General features: G+C 34.0%; 1 pseudogene; it reads left to right on the forward strand.

The window, feature by feature from the left end:
- Positions 1–5,061: 5,061 nt before the first annotated feature.
- On the forward strand, positions 5,062–5,158 carry LOC138835187 (U6 spliceosomal RNA; annotated as a pseudogene).
- The last annotated feature ends 890 nt before the right edge of the window (positions 5,159–6,048 follow it).

Below are 6,048 nucleotides of genomic sequence, written 5' to 3' on the forward strand. Positions count from 1 at the left end.
CCCATTTGGCTCACTACAATGCAGAACTGATTGAATGAAGACATGAAAATAAATTCCACATCCAAATGAGGCAACTTGAAGAGTTTTAAAAGAGAAATAATGAAGATGTAGCAGTGGTGGAGCCCGTATGGTCCTTCAGCTTCACTAGACATGAAGCCAAGAAGCTGTGATTAATTGGAACTCTGGCAAGAGCTAAGAGTAGGACATAGAAGTAGGACATAAAAGCATTTTCCTTTTGTAACAGACACTTTCTTCCAAGGTATGGGTGATTTAACTCTATTCTCCTCCATACATCTTGGTGAACAAATGCAAGACCAAGAGAAAAATAATCTACTAAAATAATTTTGCATAGAATAACTTCACTGTTCCTGATATGGTATCGAAGTAGAATCTTAAGAGAGAAGATTAAAAAGTGCAGTATTTTTTGGTTTCCTCTAAGCATCTTCTTAGCAAAAATATATCTTTGATGTTAGACAATTCTGATTGAACCAACAAGTGATGGAGTACTTATTTTTGTGGGCACTTTAGACACAAGAAGTCTTTCAAGGTAAAAGAAAAAAAATATAGCCAAATATTTGTGATCACAGCATCTTGGACTGTTTTCTGCAGACAAAGTTTTACATTAGATTTCTCCTTATTAACATAGATGTTGTTTCATGGCAACCAAATACAAGAGGGAAGTTTTATGGACTCGCTTGGCCAATTAAACAGCATGAAAGAAGAAAATGGCAAATAATATTTAATGAAATTACTTTGACCAATCACTTTGCCAGAAGAAAGAAGGAAAAATATAATTCAAAATCAATTGACTTAAAAGTATGAAGAAAGAGTAGTGAAGAGAGATTAGAGAAAATATAGAGGATCGTTTTCTCTCCAGTGGAGTAATGCGTTCTTGATCTTGTTTCTTCCATTCTACCTCACAAGCTACCAAGTGTTTCTCAGGACTGGATTATCCAGTTCAGACAGAAATCTCTTAGAAGTAAGATACTGTATGCAGCAGGTGATTTATAACCTTAGACAATCTATTTAATTCTGTTGAAAATTCTCCCCTATCCCAAACTTCCCTCTTTGAACAGCTTTGTTTGCTTTTCCCAAGACTGCCCTTCATTAACTGATTAAAATTTTGAGTGGTCATATTCATACTCTCTAGAGATTGCTGTTTGGTTGTGATTTTTGTATGTTTTTGTTTCTAGATGTGTTTTTAACTGAATTTTAAAAGTTTGTGCAATTGTGTTACAATTAAATATATCCATCTAATTGTCCAATGCTCCTAGATCAGAGTCACTCCTTCTATCATTCTCAACCAACCCTTTCTCCAAGATTTATTTCCAATTTACCACTTCTTCATCATATGTGTACATTCAGGATTCTAGCTGTATTTGCTCCTTGTTCATTTTTCATTCATTCTATGTCTTTACTATAATTACTCTTTGGTTTCAACTTCTGATAGTCATTCTGTTAAACTGTCTATTAATACTTTGAAAGGTTTATATACATTCCATGGAGTTTCAATCCTGCATATTCTTGAAATGATGTCAGCTTATATCTCCATAATTCATTCATCTGCAGCAACAATTTGCAAGACTGGAGACGGGAAGCACCTAAACATGATTTTTTCTCAACCATTTGAAAGATTAATCTTTAGTCAAAAAGAAAGTTAAAAAATGGCTTAGAATGTATTTCTAACTATGCATTATTATAAATGGCTTTGTAAAATCGTGTGATTCTTTTATTTTACATGGAATAATATTTTCTACTACCTATAAGTTTTGGAAAAAGAAGAACATTATAATTTATTCCTAGATAGGAATATGATAGAAATAGAAGACAGATATTATGTTTGTCATATCTCTGATTAGTACCCATATTCAAGACTTAAAGTCATATTTCTTACTATGTTAGACAGAGGGAAAACATAAAATAACATATGATGAGGCAACTATTTGTGATTGTTTAAAATGTACCTTATTAAATGATGAAATTTATTAGCTAAGGTTTGGGGTTGCAATTTAGGAGGCTGACATATTAAACACATTTCTGAAAGGCACATACTGAAAAACACAAATTGTGGGTGGTACTATTTCTACACTTTATTGAATGGTTGAACATGTTTGGCATTAGTGCTGTGTAAATAATTCAACTCTATTGTAACTTGCTCCCTACACTTGAAAAACTTGTAATGTCACTAAGTATCATTAACTTGTCAAATGTTATTTTGGCGAAAGTGATTTTTTTTAATTTAATTTTATTTTATTTGTGAACATACTGTACAGAGGGGTTACAATTACATGGGCAGGATAATGCGTACATTTCTTACCAAGCATTGCAGCCTCCTCCTTTGGTTTACCCTTCACATCCCTTCCCAGCCTCCCCCCTCCCCCCCCAATCCCAATCCTTCTCCTTCCCCCCCTCACCCCCCCCCCCCCCGCACGGATGTTGTAAACCTCGTTGTGGACATGACAACTTGTACTTCCGATTGTTGCAAGAGGTCCACCTGTATCCTTAAACACTGGTTTTTCCCCATCTCCTCCACAAGTTATACTGACACCAAATATAGTGAAAGCAGGGGTTATACTGTGGGGGAGGGACATACAAAGCAACAAAGAGATAATCTTATAAATGCGTTAGAAACACATGCATGAAAGAAAAAAACATTAAAATACATATCTAAGGGTTCATTTTCCTGACCTCACATTATCTGACCTTTTCCGCTTGACTCATACATATACTAGACATTGCAAATAAGGGAAACAATGAGACCTATGTTTCTTTGGGCCTGGCTTCCTTCACTTAATATAATTATTTCCAAGTTTTTCCATTTCCTAACAAATGGGGCAATGTCATTATTTCTGATGGAGGCATAGAATTCCATTGTGTATATATACCACATTTTCTTGATCCATTCATCTACTGAGGGACATCTGGGTCGGTTCCATATCTTAGCTATGGAAATAATGCTGCAATAAACATAGTTGTGCTGGTAGCTTTAGTGTGGTCTTGTTTGTAAACATTTGGGTAAATGCCCAAAAGTGGGATTGCTGGGTCATAGGGGAGATCTATGTGAAGTCTTTTGAGGAACCTCCATACTGCTTTCCAAAGTAGTTAAACAAGTTTACATTCCCACCAACAATGAAGTAAGGGCGAAAGTGATTTTTAAAAGTTTATTTAAATGTAGATTATCATTGGTTTGAGAGTGACATTTTTATACCACAGAACCATGTTGTACTGAAGTCCCAGTGTTTTGAAGCACTCCTTAGTGCTTCAAATGTTTTTCTGAATTACATTTGACCTCTAAGTCAAGTTTTCGGGCTTTGGTAGACCAATTATAGATCTATCCTTCTAGGAACTATTTTTTGGCCCACTTATGTTGGAATAAAATATTTCGTTAATCATAGGTGAGGGGTATTAAAAATAATCTTATGACAATTTGTGAACTTGTTCACTCATATTGGCTGGTCATCTGTAAGTTGAATGTTTGAATTACAGTACTTTCTCTCAAATTTTGTGATCTCATCCTTCATTTTAAGTTGCCTTGCATTTCACAATTGCTTACTGCTAATTCCTGCATCTCAAGGAATTGGGGCCCTGAAATATAGGAAATGCGAAATTGAGATGGGTCTTCAATTACTTTGTGTTGATATATTGCATGGGCCTTGGTGAAAAGTCTTGCCCCTGTTATCTGATGATGCAGGCAAATGGGCCTTGAGATCCTAGGACCCATGGGTACTGCAGAAGAATAATATTTTTTAGGCATCTTAGCAAAATTTGGGCATAATCAGTAAGAATGCTTCAGAAATATGGACAAAAGCAGTTTGGGACAAGCAAGTTAAAACAATAAACAGAGCAGCAGAGTAAAATCCATTACAGATTAGAGGAAAACATTGTTTTTTTATCATGTGGATTCAGAAGACCAAGAAAAGTTATAATGTATCACAAGTTTATACTAAAAAGATTGCATTGATACGTTTTCTAGTCCAATACATATTTGAAACCTAAATATTTATATTCCAATTCTGTTTATTGGAGTAAATAAATATCAATTTATTTGTCAAATTATCAACTAATTCTAGTAAGTTTCATTGTGTGAAATATAAAATCAGCACATATAACTATATATAATATGATTAAAAGACACACGTTTTGTATTGTTCTATTGTAGTTACTGTATCAAAGGCAACTCTGTTTTAAAGTATGATTCCATTATCTCTACTTCAGTGTTTGATAGAGTTAGATCTAAAGCTTTATCATTTGTAGATTTACAACATGGAGGCAAGAGGAAACACTGTGATTAAAACATTATCAATTTAATGCCTAATAATGAGGAGAAACATATGCACTTCTCCTGCAACTATGAAAATATTTGGTGATAAAAAGGCAGTAGTGTAAGTTCCTGCCAGGAACTTACAGACAGGCCAGGACATTAAGTAATCATGCATACGAACAATTTTTTCACTTCTTGGCTTTAGCTACTTTTAAATGGAAGGTATAATAAACAATTATATTTTGATAAAATACGTTCTCGTCTGAACAGTTCTGTTTGAACTGTTCATCTCTCTATGATCCCTTGTAACCAAGGTTAGTTTTGTTCTAGTAAGAAAATCTTTGCTGTCAGGGTAAGGTATTCTGGTTGTTCTGTTCCCACATGGAAGAAGGGTAAAGGCTCAGGTAGACATTTGTTCCAGTAACACCTCATTTGGGAAAATGTCAGCTGAAGAAGTTTAGAAGTAGCTCTTAAGCAACGCTTAGTTTGAATCCATTAGGTCCACAAAGCTGGATAAATAAATACTTGAAAAAGCCATCACCTTTGGACCTAATTATAAATAATAGAGAGTATGATCAAATTCCAAATAAAAAGACTTAAGATATTCATTGGCAAAAAAGTTTGCAAATGTGAGCAATCGACTGATCAATATAATTTTTTCCAATATTCACAGAATTTTAGGGAAATAAGATCGATAGCATTGTTAGGAACAATAAGGTTTCCTTGTTACAAGTAGGCACCCATAGATATAAGCCTGTATAAAGATTGCAGCATTAACTATTAAATTTAGAGGATACTACATGCTTCAGCAGCACGTATACTCAAACTACAATACAGAGATTAACATGGCACTTGTACAAGGATAATATGAAAATTTGTGAAGTATTCCATATTTTTCATTCTTCAGATGCAAGAAATGAAAAAAAGTGATTAAAAAGTTGATTACAAAATTACAAGTGTAACAATACACGTAATTCATATAATTAAATTTAGTTTGACATCAGTGTATTAAATCACCTCAGAAAGGCGTTTACATAGCATAAACTTTACAAAACTTTTCAAATTAGACAACATTGTCATTTTATCCCAAAGAAAAATAATATTAAGACCTAGAAAAAAAGGAATCAAACTGTTTCTATATGGAATACAATCGGAAAGGACACATTAATGAACGTATATATTATAAAATAATATAGAAGTCAATGTATATCTAGGAGAAAATAAATTATGAACATTATGCAAACATAGAATATAGAATATTTTAAAATATACTTTTTCAGACAAGCACCAGAAATATTTTAGTTTCTGTACTACTCATTTCAACAGGTAAATTAAAATTATTTCTTATTAAAAAATCACAAACTCTGAAGAAATTATTATACATGTTTACAAAATCTATTGAATACATTTTTCCATCCAAGGCAGGCAATTCACTTGGAAGAATTCCGCGGAATCCATGAATTTTTACAGTAAAATATTGGTGCTGCCGGGCACTGGTGGTTCATGCCTATAATCCTAGCTAAACAGGAGACTGAGATCTGAGGATCATGGTTCAAAGCCAGCCTGGGAAGGAAAGTCTGTGGTACTCTTATCTCAAATAAACCACTAGAAAACTGGAAGTGGAGCTGTGTCTCAAGTGGTAGAGGGCTCACCTTGAGCTGAAGATCACAGGGATAGCTCCAGGCCCAGAGTTCAAGCCCCATGACCGACCAAAAAGAAAGATATTGCTCTTATTTGGATTGTGAAAATATTTTGTAGGGACACAAAAGATGAACTTGCATTTTTGA

Source organism: Dipodomys merriami, unplaced genomic scaffold, assembly GCF_024711535.1.
Source record: "Dipodomys merriami isolate MVZ:Mamm:240054 unplaced genomic scaffold, mDipMer1.0.p SCAF_23, whole genome shotgun sequence".
Lineage (NCBI taxonomy): Eukaryota > Metazoa > Chordata > Mammalia > Rodentia > Heteromyidae > Dipodomys > Dipodomys merriami.